The following is a 15,745-nucleotide window of genomic DNA, read 5'->3' as shown; positions in this document are numbered from 1 at the left end:
CTCTCAGCCCATCCTGGTTCCCCTGTGCCTCACATCCCTTGGATGCAGAGGTTTTCCTGCCTGGATTGTTCCCGTGTGCTGAGCAGCTCCTGCAGTGCACCCCCAGGGGTCTCTGGGGTGGTTCCACTCTTGGATTCCTCTCTTGCATGAACTCTGCCAGCTGAGGGCTCTGGGGCAGTGTGTTATTGCCCCCCAGGCCTGCAGGGCTGGGCTGTGTGAGCAGGGAGGGGGTGACCAGCTCCCTGCTGCTCTCCCTGCTGGAGAAAACTCCCCACAGCCCCCTGAAGTCCATCAGGTCAGGGATTGTTTGGCCCCTCCTGATCCTGCACCTCTTTCTGTTCTCTTTTGCTGCCTGTCCCCAGGGAGTGGGCAGTGGGGTGAATCTCTCCTCACCCAGCAGCTGAACATGCATTTCCTTCAAAGCCTGCAAGTGATTTCCTAAATTACTATTTTTGCTCAGTTTGTGAAAGACTTGAGGTCTCGTTCCTTATTAAGTTGTTTAAAGCTCCCTCTGGCTCTGGTTAGACTGGAACCAACACGGACAATGGGGGAAATCCCACTGCCTGCCTCTCCTTTCATCCACAGGACTGTCTTAATGGGTTGCAAACTTTCTCAGCTGAAGTCCTCTTGCATTTGGAAGGGATTTATGTTTCTATTTCTTGCTGTATGAGTTTCTCCTTTGGTTTAAAACACACTGGCAGTGGCTGAACAGTCTGGCCAGAGGTGCCAGTTACACTGAAGTCATTAAAATCCTGCCAGTGTTTCCACTATAAAATGCACTTCTCCAAGTTTTATTACTCAGCTTCAGTGGTTTGTTCTTGTAAACAAGATGTACACTCAGACACAATTTGTCTTCAAGCGTGTTTTAAACGTCCATTTGCAAATTTCTGAGCTGTAACACAACAGGGGAGAGACCTGAGCAGTCGGCTGAGTTTTGGCTTTCGTAAATCACAGAGAAATGTATTGTTTTTCCTGCTGAAATGGTGCAACTTGTGCCTAATGAGCCTCACTGCTGGTGGGGACATTAGGCTTAACATTTGTTTCTGCTGTGATTGCAGGGAAACATGAAAATGAAAAACTTTTACTGTTATGCACAGATTAAAAATTCTACCTAGGCCTAGGGAGCTCTGGGGCATGATTGAATGTTTCTTTTTTTTTTCCTTAATTTTCTTCCAAAATATTTTAAAGTGTACTTGAATATAGTCTGAAAACATTAATTAGTACAGAGAAAACCCAAAGTGTTTCATCTGAAAATTCAATGATTTCCTCCTGTGTTCCCATTAGGAACCAGTTTGGTGTTCCTAATATCTGCTGGCATGATAAGAACCTCTTTGTCAGAAAAATCTTGTCCCTTTCACCAGTGATATTAGTTCTGTTTCTCTGCTTATCATTGATAAAATTCTTTAATTAAAACTTAAATTATGTCTTATAATTCACTCTGGGAGCCAAGGGGGCAGGGAATTCACTCCAAAAAACAGGAACAAAAAACTCCTGGCAAGACTCTGTGTCACTGGAGAAAGGCTTGAAGGAGAAAAATAATGTCAGTAGGTTGAATGTTAAAGACCATAATGCTAATGATAAATACAGCCCAATTAAACCCAGCCACAAACTTTTCCAGCAGGTTCCATCCTGCTTTAATGGCTGGGATTTACAGCCAGCAAACTCCATCTCCTCGAGACTGATATAAATAGAGACAGAAAATGTCAAGCTTGACAAGGAGCATTTCATATCAGGGGCTGTCTTGCTCATTGTGTTCTGCAGTCACTGATTGTCCTTTAATACCAAATTGTAAACCCACCTTTCCCATCAGCTTCAAGCCAAATGTTCTCTGTTATAGTGGAACAACCTCTGCAGTAAAAAAGATTTTGGTTCTACCGAGCAAAGAATTTGCCCTGTGCACAAACCCCCCATCCCTGGATTTCATTGTTGCTTTTAAAAAACAATTTGTCACTTTGGAGATTTCTTCCTGTTTCTGTTGCTCTTGGGTGCCATCAGAACCTTTTGGAAATGATAAATTATTTTCTTGTTTGCAATTAAAGAAAAAATTATAGAAATAAGAGCTGTGCCAGTGCGTGGTTTAAATCTGTATTAAAGTTCTGGTGCAATTTGAGGATGTGCTTACAAGAACTGGAGTTTTAAGAAGAGGGGACGTCTCCAGCCTCTATAAATAGCTGTACCTGTTTGGGATTATTATTATTATAGGGGGAAACTGCTCAGTCTCTGCATTATGGAAAACATGGAGTGAAATTCCATGGAAAAAATGCAACGAATTCAAAGATCTGTGTAAAAATCAGTATTCTAATTATGGTACAAACCAAGAAGAGCCAGTGATCTGTGGGACTGAACCTCTTTTAACTGTGTCCTGGGATCCCAGGAAAAGGGGTGCTGCTTCCTCACTGCTGTGTTTTTCCATTTGAGATCCAACTGAACTTGGCCATTCCTGTGCAGTCAACTCACCTGTCAGAGATGTGGAAAGTAAAAGGGACAAACCCCTAACCAGTAGGACAAATATGCTGTTCATTTTGGGAGTGGGAAAATTCCTCATCAAAGGGAACCCAGGACAAGCACAATGTCCCACCTGCTGTGGCTGGAAGGACACACAGATGGCATCAGGAGTGGGATATGGGAACAGAAATGCAGCTCATTGGCACTGGAGCAGGATCAGGGGACTGAATTGCCCTGGAAGGTTTGACAGGGTGAATGCAGTCAAACAGAAGGTCAGGGCACAATCCAGAAACTGCAGAGCAGAGCAAGGTGAGGAAGCTGCAAAACCTCCATCTGCCAAGAGGAAACACTCCCCATAATTACCACTGCACTCTGTGTTACAGAACTGCAGAGGGTGAGGGCTGTGGTTAATTTATGAATGGGATCCAAGCTGGAAGGATCTGGATGTCTTCTTCTTTTATTCATTCCCACTGCAGTGTGTTTGTGTGTACTCCCAGTGCCCTTTCCCCACAGCTGAAATGACTGCTGGCTGTTAAAAATAAATTCAAGGACGGGCAGTTGACTCCAGTTAGAAATGTAAGGAAGAGAAGGGTACAGCTGTGCTGGGGCAGCATTTGATACCACGGCCTCGGGACCTTGGTTAGGATGTTAGAAACCTTCATTGCAAGAAATGACTGAAATGCTCTTTTTATTTCTTGAGTTTATTCTTATACACAGGCTCTGAATGGGAACATTTCCTGAGTGGTGAATTCTGTTTTGCCCTTGTGTCTTCTGCCATCTCATCAGATGTTCATTATGATGAGCCCAAAGTGACTGAGCTGAACTTTCATGGGATGATTTGAGCTCCACAGCAAAGCCCAGGATCCAGGCACTCACCTCAGCTCATAACTGCCAGCAAACAGTTGTAACCTCTGAGGACCTGCAGTGCTCCTCTGACTTTGCAAAGTGCTTTGAGGCTTGGGGATGTAAAACTGTGTAGATGGATTGTTTAGTTGGCTTTAGAAAGTAAATATTGATGCTCAGAACCGTGTTGGTATTTTAAAAACTCGGCTGTGGTGAATCCAAATGGTAATTTAGCAGAACCTGAGGTTGCAGTTTGTGGTTCCTTCGGGGCACAGACAGAAGAAGAGACTCTTAAGATACTTCAGCTTGATCTTGGATATTTATTTGTTCTTCTGTTCCATCCTTAGCCTCTCTCCATCTGTCTTGGGAATGAGGACACTGAAGTACATTTCCATGTTTCCTGTAGGGATTGGCCTAAAGTCTTCAACAGATGATGATGTCAACTACGTTTGGAACTAATGAAAAGGAGAGGAGTATGAAGTTCCTAACATGTTCCCACACTTCTTTTTCCAACCTCCTGTTCAAACAGGGGCAGCTCCAAGGTCAAATCAGGTTGCTCAGAGCTCTGTCTTGTCTGGTATTGAAATGCTCCAAGGATGGACCTGCACAGCCTGTTTGGAAGGGTCAGGGGACACAGTGTGGGAAAAAGGGAAGATTGAAAAGAGAGGAATGGATTTCTTGCCGTGGTGTTTGTGTTCCAGAGGGGATCTTCCCAAATCCCCCACAAGAGGGAGTTTCAGCCTTTGCTATGGGGGAACAAAAGGTGGCACCGAAGTGTGCCACGAGCACCGGTGCCCAAACTGGTTTCTTCAGATAATCCCAGTGAAAAGGTTTTAATGCCTCGATGTCCTCTGCCCAAATCTCGAGGGCACAGAGGTGTTCCCATCACTGCTGCACTTCACTGTGGGGTCTTTGGGGAAAAGCTGTTCCCTTGTGTCCCTTGGCATGTGTGTAGGTGCTCTCTTATCACTTAATCCTGCTTCTTGTTGGTCATCTGTGCACCGAAGGTGCTGAGTCCTCCTGCTGTGCAGGGGAGGAGCCTCTGGGACACGAGTGGGGGCCCCCCTTCCATCCCTTGGCTCCAGGTCTGCTCTGCAGCCCCTTTAGGGGACCCAGGTGAGAGGAAAGGCCTTTTGGGGAGAGCATCACCTGCCACAGTCACTGCTGAACTTCCAACTGCAGGCAGGTGCATCCCAGCTGTTGTTTAGGTGTGTTTTCTACCCTCTGACCAGAGGGAATTAGTGCCAAGGCTTAGCTGAGTCAGAGGGAAACACAAGGATGGGTTTGTGGCCTTGAACTGACAAGCCAAGTAAATGATGCTGATGGATCCTGAAAGGCTCAGCTGTGAGGAAGCCAGGAAAGGGTTTGCTCTTCACCCTTTGACTGCAACTGTTCCCCACTTCTGGGTGCTTCCAGCGTGCTCAGGAAGGTCAGAACCGTAAGGGCAGCCTTTGGAAGTTATTCTGAGCAATTGACTGTGAAAAAAGGGATGTTATTTATTCTCCTTGCTAAAATTATTTGTGCAGAGAGCTCAGTTGTATCATGCCAGCCAGCTCTGCTGGTCCTCAGCTGCAAATTAAAGCAAAAAAATTAAAGCAAAAAAATTAAAGCAACTTGAGTTCTAGTGAGTTTGAAAAACCTCTCCTCAGGATGAAAACAAGGAATAAAGGCACAAGTCTGTCTCTGCTGATCTTCTCTGAAGCACCAGCTCCAGAAAGGGGCCTGTATTAGTAAAAGCTAACTGCTTTTAATCTATTGTAAAGCTGCACTGTTATGAAAGACCTTCTGGCTGAATTATGCATTCACTTATGTTTAACCAGAAAATCCATTAGAGGCACAGAGGCCACAGAAAAGATCTTCATTTCAGATGGGATAAAAGGGAGCCAGGGCTGGAACACCAAGAATATGTCAGAAGCTTAAAAAAGCTAAGTTAGGAGGATCAAATTAAGGCATTCAAAGAAATGTGAAATGATTCAAAGGCCAGAGGAAGGTTGTCATGAAAATACTCCTGAATTTGTAAGAGATTCTTCTCTCTGGGCAGGCGTTGGGTCCTGCCCTAAATCCCTGCTCCCTGTGTTCCTGCAGTGGGGTTTGTGGGATGTTGGAAGGGAGTGGCCACCCTGAAGTGTTTGGTTCTCTCACATGGTTTCTTCCTGCAGCACAACATCTTTGATTTTATCCACTCTCACTTTTTTTAATAAAGGCAAGTAACTTCCCAAGTTTATTGGTGATACATCTACCAACAAAAATGAGCGTTAGAAGCACGTTTTAGAAATTCTCATTTTGAAATATGAGCCATGAGTGCCTGTGAGTTTAGAGAAAAGGCAGCACAGGTTCTGTGGGCAGTCAGTTTATGAGATTGGTCCAGAGCATTCTGTAACCCTGCAGTCAGTGCAGCTCAACATCTTTTCTCTTTGTTGAAGAGAATGCTCAAATCCATTAGTTAATTCAAGCTGAATAAACTCTGTGCTGTGCCAAATACTATAAAAGGGAATATTGAATTGTTCCTTGGAAAGGCCCCTAGGATCTGTCATGTCTATTCAATACTCCTTTGCTAAGATGCAGATACGCTCCTGTGTCTTTATGAACCATCAGAATCTGAGGTTTGTTCCGTGTGAACAAGTCAGAGTATGAGCCTGATGCTTCCTCAGATGACAGCACTTGGTGAATGTCCTGGAGTTTGGAGTCAGTCTGATGGGATCCATTTCCTTGGGGTTGTGACTCCCACTGCAGCAGCTCGGAGGAATCCATCGCCCTTGGAGTCGGTCACAGCTCTGTCACTGCAGCTCATTCCCGTGTGATTTCAACATTGCACCAGGAAAGGTGAACAGAGGAGAAGCCAGGCAGGAGAAAAGAGAGGATCAGGGGAATGCTGAAGAGTCAGAGTGTTCCAGCACTGGGCAGGGAGCAGCACTGGGTGTGCTTCAGTGCCCAGGCCCTGGATCTCTGGGGAGGTCGGAGAGCAGATTGCCCAGGCTGTTCTCTCTCACTGGTTACAACCTGGGGAATGGCTGGAAGAGGGGCCAAAGCAGCATCCCAGGGCACACACGAAGGCAGATCCTGGCAGAGGCTGTTCCTGTCCAAACCAATCAAGCAGGAGCAGATTGACATGTCTGTGCAAAAGGCACCACAGAAAGGCAAGCCCAGGGAGTGCAGAGGGTGTGCCTGTACCCGGGGGTGCTGGGAGGCCTCCAGAGGGGGATATTCCCATTTGTCACACTCATGGGGCCCTGTTGTGTGACCTGTTTGTAGGACAAACCCATCCTGGCTTAGTTCTCCTCCTCTTGCCCATGTTCTGCTCAGCCTGAGGAAGCTGGACAGGAGGACACAAAATTTTCCTCCAAAGCAAAACCTGGGAACAATAAGCAGGAGGTCTTTGTGAGGTAGCAATGCAGAGGCACTTCCATGGGCTTGGAGCTGTTCCACTGGGAGGGAATAGTCACTCTCCAGTCCAGCAGATCATTCCTAAGCATAGCTGGAGTGAGACTTTACAGATTTCTCCATCTTTAATTTATGCTGCATGTATTCAGGGAGTGAAAGATCAGCCAGGGAGACCTTTCTGCCACTGGAATAGCAATGCCTGTTCTTTGCAGCCTCCTTTCTCTTTGTCCTTTTGGAAACTCCATGCTCCTTTCTGTGACTGTGTGCTACCTTTATGTAACCCAGGTAATATTTCACAAGCATTTCAATGGACAATGGTGCTGTCAAGGACTGTGGTGCTGCTTCTCACATTATATTGCTAAGCAACATACAATGCAGCAGCATGATCCCCTCCTGCACTTGGGAAGAAGTCAAGCTCCAATATTCAGTAAAATCATTCTGATCTACTTTTCAGTCACACAAGATTTCAGCACATAAAGATTTGTATTAATAGTAACAAGATCATACAAAAATTGACTTTAATTCCCAAGTGCTAAATATACATATACACTAATATTTTTTGGTTAACTAACCCCAGAGAAGTTGGTCTTTGCCATTTTGAGGTTGTGGAGCTTTCACTGACTTTGCTTTTATCAAAGCACCAGTTAAGTAAAATGCTTCAACTCTGGAGCAGGTTTGTTTGCTTACCTGCTTAAAATTACCTGTGGGCTTGAATACCTCTCTCACCATGGACCAGCTTGAGGGCAGAGAGAGGATGTCACACCTCTGTTCACATCAGCACAGATTTTTTCATAACATCCACCTGAAATGCAAACTATAATATTTGATGAGGTGCAATCTCAGTTCTCTCATTTACTCCAAACTCCTCTATTTAAAGCCAAGTTAATTATGAATTTGAAAAAATCTGATCACTTTGTAGATTCACATCTGACATTTCAGAGTGGAGATCACTTTTGGCAGCCAATCTCATCTCTATAGAAACAGATGCATATTTCAGTGCCATTTCTGTTTATCCTGATATTTAAAATAATTCAGCAGGAGGTGAGCCTGCTGAATAATTCACTCCTGAGGTGAGCCCCCTTTGGAGAGGTCTCTCTAAAGTGTCTCAGTAGACCGTGAGGTTTAACAAAGCCTTTGCTGTGAGTTGTTTCTCTGGTTTCCAGCAGCACTGACACCAGTTGCACTGGCTGTGCCTGAGGATGCAAAACTTCCATGTTGTTTCCATCAAGGGCTGTTCCAACATTTCACTCCCAGCATTAACCACTGTGAGAGGGAGCAAAGGAGACTTGGTGTTATTCATCGGGTGTCTTCAAGGGTCAGAGCAGGAGCTCAAAATCAGTGTTATTTCCAGCAATGAAATCCTGAGCTGTGAAATACTGAGCAAGGCAGGGTGGGCAAAACCAGGGATGTGGAACTGGAATGCTGGAGGTGCTCCAGGAAGGGACTGCTGGGAACAGCCGGGCTGAGGAGGTGGGAGTGGAGGATTCGGGACCACGAGAAGCTGCTTCTCAAGGAAAAGCTCGTTCCACACAGAGATGCTCTCCCTGGCTGGGATGGCATCTGAGGGTTGGATGCTGCTCTTCCCATGGGCAGAACGGTGCCAGGACCTTTCCTTTCCACGTGTGCCAACGTCCTGCTGTGCTGGGACTGCCTGGGAGGGACAGAAGGCAACATCTGGGCAACTCACTGCTCCCCCAGGGAGCTCTGTTCCCTTGTCTTCCTTTTCAAAAGAGAGACTGAAGTTTTGGAAGCCTCTGGAAGGGCAGTTGGCTCTCCAGGTGGCACTCGGAGGAGAATACCGGCTTTGAGGATAATAATGGTGTGCAGGAGGGAGGCAGAGCTCAGAGTGTGAGAAATGGTCCTCATTGGAACAAGAGCAGAGTAAACAGATTGGCTGATAATGCTGAATACCAGGCAATTTCCTTTTAAATTAGCAGATGGGGAGGGAAAGGAATATAAAAGGAAGTAAGAGAAAAAAAGAAGCTAATGATGAATGTAGAAGGGAACCAAATGTTGCCAAGACATCACGAGAGAATGAAGAATTGATGAAGAAAGGGAAATTAAATTGGTGCTCGATATGGGAGCTCAAAGAGCTTTGAACCCCCTGCTCCAGTGTCTGAGGGGCACTTTACATAACCCTGGGACAGACTTGTTTCACTGACATGCCCGTTGTGGCTGGAGAATTGGACACAGGGAGGATTTTGTGATGATGGCAGAGACCCACAGAGGGGATCTCCCTCCCTGGGAAGGCTGGAGGGCATTTCTGAGCATCAGGCACAGCCACTTTCATCTGACACTGGAATTATTCTATCAAGTGATGGGAACTGATTATAGAAATTTGTTGTATCTCCTTGTCAGAATAAGAAGGCAAACGAGGACGCTGCTAAATCAGATAAAAGGAGGCTGCCAAAAAGGAGGAGGAAAAAAAGTGCTTTTAATTCTTCCAACTCTTGTAATAATTTCAGTTACTCTTGGAAGACTGGAGATCTGAGAAGGATAATATTGCACAGGGCAAGGAGGACACACATGTCTGAACAGTCATAGGAGCAGCAACCGAATCTAAAGCAGTTACTGCAGCAAGTCAGACCTGATACAGAAAATTAATAGGTTTGGGAAAAGGTGAACAAGTTGTACACACCTTACTGGAGTGTCTAGAGCAGATCAGCTCTTCAGGAGATTGGTTATAAAACCAGCCTGTTCCACCAGGAAAGGGTGTCTGGAAGGAGAAGGACGTTGCCTAAAATGCAAGTAAATGTTGGTTCTATTTGCCCTTCATCTGTGCTGAGTTCAGAAATGTTTCGGGGTGAATGGAAGAAGCAGCTGAGATTGGCCCCAATGCCAGGCTGTGGTGGATCCATGAACTGAGCTGTGTGATTCCTGATTCCTGGTCTAGATTCCCAACATACTCTGTGAAAAAGGACAAAGGACAACCCTCACATGGACTAATCAGAGAAATAGCGGAGGAGTCAGGAGAGGAGGTGCAGGAGGGATGATTGATTAGTCAGGATTTTCGTTCATCAGAGTAGTGAATAGCAGGACTGAACCTCACAGTCTCCTTTTCCCTGCCAAGATGAGCATTTATTTTCTGTCTTTTCACCTTCTATTTCCTTTTCCTGTTGATTTCGTTGAAGTTTCTCATTTTCCAGCCAAGTCTGAAATTCCATTTGCTGGATGTACTTCACAGCCACACCGATATCTCAACAATCCTGTGCAAACCTCGGGTCAAAAGCTGGTTTCTCCATTCCTGAGGCCTTGGCTCAGGCAGAACTAATGGAGAAGGAGCAGAGACTGTGTTCTCATGTTTTTATTCTGCCTAAAGCAGGGAAGAGAACTGAAAAAGTGAATGTGAAATCAGAAGTTACTGGACAACAAAAAGAATGACAGTAATATCCCAAAAAAAAGAGTTATTATGAGCCTTTTTTTTTTTTACCAGAAACAGATTAGAAACAGGAGGAAAGAGTATGCCATCATTTATCTTGAGCTTCACTTTCCATGTGACAGCAGCAAACAAAAGTTAGTTCCAAATCTTTGCATTTTGCTGTGGGAATTTCATGTAACTCAAGAGACCATATGGAGCAATTTAGCCTGAAAAAGCCATTGAAACAAAGAGGCTGCTTGATCTGGAGGGACAACAATTGGCTGGATCTCTAAACAAAAAAAGGAGAGAGGGAGGAAAAGACAAGAAACAATAAATGGAGGAAGGAAAAGAAGGAGGAGGAGGCTCAGAGCAGGCAGACTGAGAGCCTTGGAGGGTTCACACCACGTCCCAACACAACAGCTTTGCTCATGTGCCTAAACCTTGTCTGGAATTTTGTCTTCTTTCTAAGTTTCACATACTTCTGGAGAGAAAATGGAAAGAAAACAATATTTTGATGCTGGATTTCAGTCCTGTAACTATGGATGTATGGGAATACTCCAGTGCTCTGTGCAAATCAGGATTTCAGAGGCTCTGGATGTCACTTTTCTCTGTCATTTACACTGAGTGTGACACTGGTTTTACCCTGGACAGATCCATTTCTGTACAAAATGCAAGGCCTTGGTCATGTCACTTGAAATAATCTCAGATCCATCTGAACCTGGTGTTTGCTTTTTGTAACCTTTCTGCTTTTTGTGGAATTTTGCCAAGTGCAGCAGAATTTCCTGGAAGTCCCAGGTGCCTTGATCCAGGCTGGAGAAACAAAGAACAGTCTTGGTCCATCATGTGCAATCCCCAATGTGCAGAAATAGCAGAGTCACCCTTGCCTGCAAGAGGGAAGGCAGGGGAATTTTCAATGTCTAGAAAGATTTATAAATGCTTCACCAGGGCTATTTTCCCAGTAGGATATATTAGTTTATTTGGATAGTTATTATTTTGGATAGTTATTATTTTAGCCTGAACCTTCACAGAAACATCAGGTGCAACTTGTGTCCGTGTTTCAAGAGTCTGTCCATGATTTCCCCAGGAATTGCGTTTTCCATTGGTACTTTTTTATTAATGATACATTGATAATTTCCATTGGTACTTTTTTTATGAATGATACATTGGCATTGCACCTGTTGCTGTTGGATCTCCTTTCCATAACCTGGTTTCAGAGAGGAATCCATTCTTTGGGGCTGTCCATCCGTTGAGGAAATTCCTGTGTGTCTGGAATGTGAGGAAAAGCTGGTGCAGAGCTTTTCAAAAGAGCTGAGAAAACAGCAAACGCTTCTTGTTCCTGTTTCTAGGAGACAACTGCAGGAACATGGGGAGGAATCTGTAGAGTCAGCTGGGGTGGAATCCGAGCAGACAGCTCAGTAAATTGGGCACAGAGTTCTGGGTGCTGCAGACCTTTTGTTTGCTGTGCCCAGGAGTCAGTTTGGTTTTATTTTCCTCCCTTAAACTGCCAGTAGGGTTTTACTAAAGAAGCCCAAAGACACTTTCCTCAGTCTGAAGTGCACAGTAGCAAGAGGTAATGTTTTATTCCAGTGACCCTGAAAGAATGTCCTGCTGGTATTAATGTTTTGGGTCTTTAAAATATTGATTGCTGGCATTTTTCATGATAGAAGTTTTAATGTGTACTCCTTTCATAGCAATAGTTGTATTTTCTGATTGTAATGACTATAGAGCCTGTAACTCCGAAGCATTTTGTTATTTTATTCTTTAGAACTTTGTTAATGATTACAAAATTTAGTAGTTTGTGGCAGAGATTTGAACAGAGATAAAAGGCTCAGTCTGTTCAGAAAGGGCAGAAGTGGTTTCTCAGCCCAAGGTGGTTCAGTCAGTGACATGTTTGGGGCACTGAGCTGCTCCTACACCTGAGAACTTCCTTATGCCCCAAACTCCCCAGGCCCCCAGCACCAGGGAGCACTGAGGGGAGGATGTGACAGGAACCATTTCCTGCACTGATGTCCAGGGAATGTCTCTCACATTGGCTCTTTCTCCAGCACAGCTCTTCCAGCTTTCACGCTCCATTTAACCATTACACCTTTTTCTTTTGCTTATCCTTTCTCTCCTTGGTGGAGCTTTGCTGAGTTCTGGATGAAAAGCTGCCACTCAGATGTGTGAATAGAGCAGCACCTTCTGCTGAAAACTACCTAAAAGCCTGCTGATTTAATAGTGTACAACTCCATGTCCCCAGAGACAGGCTCCTCAGAGGATGTCTGCCCTGTTACTGCACCTTCCAGAGGGGACACAGCTGAGAGCAGGGGTTTCCATGTGGCACTGGGCACCTCAGCAGAGGGATCACCCTTGGAGTGATTCTTGAGGAATAAGCTTAAAATGGGTTATGCCTTCTCTTACCCAGACTTGTGCTGGCTGGCAGGAGTGTTCTGCATGGACAGAACCTGGGGCTGCTCTGCAACTGGGGCTTCCTGAAGATTGTATCTGTTGTACCTCAGTTGTATCTGAGGTTACCAAATGAAAGGTTAATTTTCTCTCAGGGGGATTCTCCCCTCCAGGATGAGGTAACCAAGGCTCCCTCATTTCCACTTTGTGCTCGTGTCACATTCAGGCACATTTCTAAGAGCTGTGGTTCAGTTCAAGCAGCAAAGCAGCACAAAAGGGCTTTGGCAGGAGCTTCTGGAGTCGGATGATCCCTGCACTTGCTGTCCAGGGCAAGATAAGCTGCCTCTCAATGGGAACAGCCCCAGCCATGAGCAGTGACTTTGAAAACTTGCCAGGTAAAGCCAAAGGAACAGCGGAGCCGGTTACTGGGTATGAATTGTTATTCAGCCCTCATAAAAGAGGAGGCTTTGACAACACCCCCAGTAACCTTGGCAAACGGTTTTGTTAAGCAGGTCTGTGCCTCACTGGCTTTTCAACTCACAGGCATTCATTGCTCCCTCCTACATCTGAGTCTGTGTTCCAGAGGAGGGCTGGGAGGTGGCAGCTGGGGCCTCACGCTGAGCCTTTTCCCTGCTCCCAACAACGGAGCCCACTTTGCTCCTGGGGGAGAGCAACCAACCCCCTTCCCACTCATCCCTGCAGATATCCAGCCCCCAGCCTTAGAATGTCTCCTTGTTTGAAACCATTAGGTTGAAAAAGACCTTTAAAATCATGGAGTCAGACTGCTGAGACAGGGACCTTTCCATCTCCAGCTTGGTCTTCTCACACAGTGGGGCACTGCTGAGGTGGCACACTGGGCAGGGGTGCCCAAGGATCATTTTGCAAAGATGTTTGCAACTAAGATGTAATTGCTGAATGTTTGGGGTTTTTTTTAACCTGCTTGTACTGCAAAAGACTCATTTTAGGGCTATTGGAACTTTTTAAATAGCTGAAGCTCTTCAAGTTTTTATAACTCATTTTTGTAACTCACTTTTATAACTCACATTCATGATTGCCAGGAGGTGCCCTGGGCTCCTGGGTCTCTGGGTACAACATGCCAAGGGTAACGTTTACTTGCTGTGAGCAAGGCCTCATTAATGCTTGTGATGTCATTGGCATCATTCTCAGACTGAGACAGGCTTTATCACAGTAAAATGATGTGTTACCAGGAACAACACAAAAATTATGCCTACACTTTCTTCTGGATGAATGGAATGTTATTTGGAAGACTGGAATATTGTTCTCACGATGTCCCTTGGCTGTGCTTGTTCACACATAAAGTATTTCCACTTACTTTTTCCTATAGGTCTTTAGGCACCTGGTAGAACAGAAAACAGACTTTCCCTGGACTCTGCTGACTGTAATCATGGCCACTGTCCATGAAGGAGGAAAACCTGGTCCAAACAGACCAACAAAGGAAATCCTTTGCCCTGAAATAAATCCAAGAGCAGTTTTATCACCACATTTATACTGCTTCAAACTCAGACTTATTGCTCAACCTGGAAATACTCATTTATGATAAAGGCTCAAAGCTGATCTGTGTGGCTGGTACCAGAGAGATGAGGGGATGTGCCCAAAGTTTTACAGCAAACTAAAAGCAAGGGTCCTCTTGTTTACAGTTGCATGTCACAGTGTAAAATAAATGCCAGTGTGAGGGATGACTCCATCTGTCAGGAGGAGGCACAGGAGTTAGGAAGTGGTAGCTCCAAACTCCTCCAAAGTCAAGTCTGACACACTGAGCACAACTGGAGCCTGGTTATACAAGCTGCTGAAGCAAACATCCTACAGCCATTAGGCAATTAGATAGTCCTTCTTTTTTCATCTCCAAACCAGCCATTGAGGGGAATGCAGAGATGCTCTGATTAGACAGAAACAGAAGACATTTAATTTCCACTTCCTTCCAACAATTTCTAAATTCCTTCCTTGAAGAGTCAGCTTTCCAAAACTCCACATTTTGTGTTCTACTTAAACCTCATGGGTATTCCAGAGAACATTCTAGCTCCACTTCTCTTTCCACGCTCATTAGTTCAGTGCTCTTGGCTCCTTTCCTAGGATTTGGTCTAGCACAGCCTCTGCCCATTCAGCCATTTGACTGAAAATCATTTCCCTCTTCACTTCTGCAGTTTTCCTTTCAGTGCCTGAGCAATTAAAATCCCAAGTGATCAAAGCCCTGGTCTTCCAACTGTCCCTTGCTTTTCAAAATCATGGCATGAGCTCCTTTGCCTCCCTGCCTGAGCTGAGCTCAAACAAAGAAGGTACGACAATTGCACGATTGTTGGGAACTGTGAACGCTGCCTTAGCCAAAATATTGACATCACTCTGACTTACACACTGAGGATTAATTTTTACTAGGGCTGCAACTACAGATCAGCAAATCATTTGGATGTCATTAAAATCAAATTGGTTGTCACACAAAATCATTAAAGTCTAAATAACTATTGCCTTCCACTTTCCTATCTTGATCTCTCGATCTTAGCTATTCTGCAGCATTCCTGCACTATTTCTGACTCTCCACAAGGAAAGATGTCACAGGTGTTTATTCTTCCCTGGCTCTAAAATATCTGTATTATGTATGTGCAGCATCTGTTTCACGGAAGAATACAAATTGTTTCTCTGTGTATCGTTTGTCCTGACTCAGATGTTCTTCCCAGAACTGTGGATTCCGTTCCGTCGACAGCCACGATTCCCCGGGCATTTTTAGTCCCTTGGGATGGAGGAAGGCTGGCAGTGATTCACTCAGCCTGTCTTTGGATTCCCACATGCTGGGACACAGGATGGGCAGATGATACCTGCTTAGCACTCCTCAGCCCCCAAACTTCTCTATATCCCTCCTGCCCCATGGCTGCCACACTGCAGGGTGAGGAGTGAACACACCTTCCCATCAAACATGGGCTCCTAAACCCGGGACATGACCCAGAGCAGGTGGAGCTCTAACAGGCAGTGCCATGTGCCTGGAGTCACAGAGTGGGTGGTTTTGTGGGGAACGTGGAAAGAGGGAGGTTTTTTGTTTTGGCAGCGAGTGGGAGAAGTATTGAAGTTGTAAAGAACATCGGGAGCGTGGGGGGTGAGGGGGGAGCGCAGGGTTTGCAGCACTGCAATTTCCACCGGGGCACAGATCTCAGAGCCGTGTTTAATGGGGGCTCTACTTAAAACAAATAGATGGAAATGAGTCTTTCTGCTATTAATATGGCCTAATCCTCGGGAACAGTGCTCCAATGTGTTTGCAAGGCACAATTACCAGAGTCCTCTCGAGCTGCTGTGAATTCCTCCACGCAGAGCTCCGTGTTTTCCAGC

General features: G+C 45.3%; 1 protein-coding gene across 4 annotated transcripts in view; it reads left to right on the top strand.

Moving 5' to 3' along the window:
- DAB2IP (DAB2 interacting protein) overlaps positions 1-15,745 on the top strand; it is a 200,536-nt gene that overhangs the window by 10,412 nt on the left and 174,379 nt on the right. The window lies entirely within an intron of this gene.

This window comes from Chiroxiphia lanceolata, chromosome 21 (assembly GCF_009829145.1).
Source record: "Chiroxiphia lanceolata isolate bChiLan1 chromosome 21, bChiLan1.pri, whole genome shotgun sequence".
Classification (NCBI taxonomy): Eukaryota; Metazoa; Chordata; class Aves; order Passeriformes; family Pipridae; genus Chiroxiphia; species Chiroxiphia lanceolata.
The sequence above is the reverse complement of the archived record's forward strand: the minus strand, read 5'-3'. Positions and strand labels throughout refer to the sequence as shown.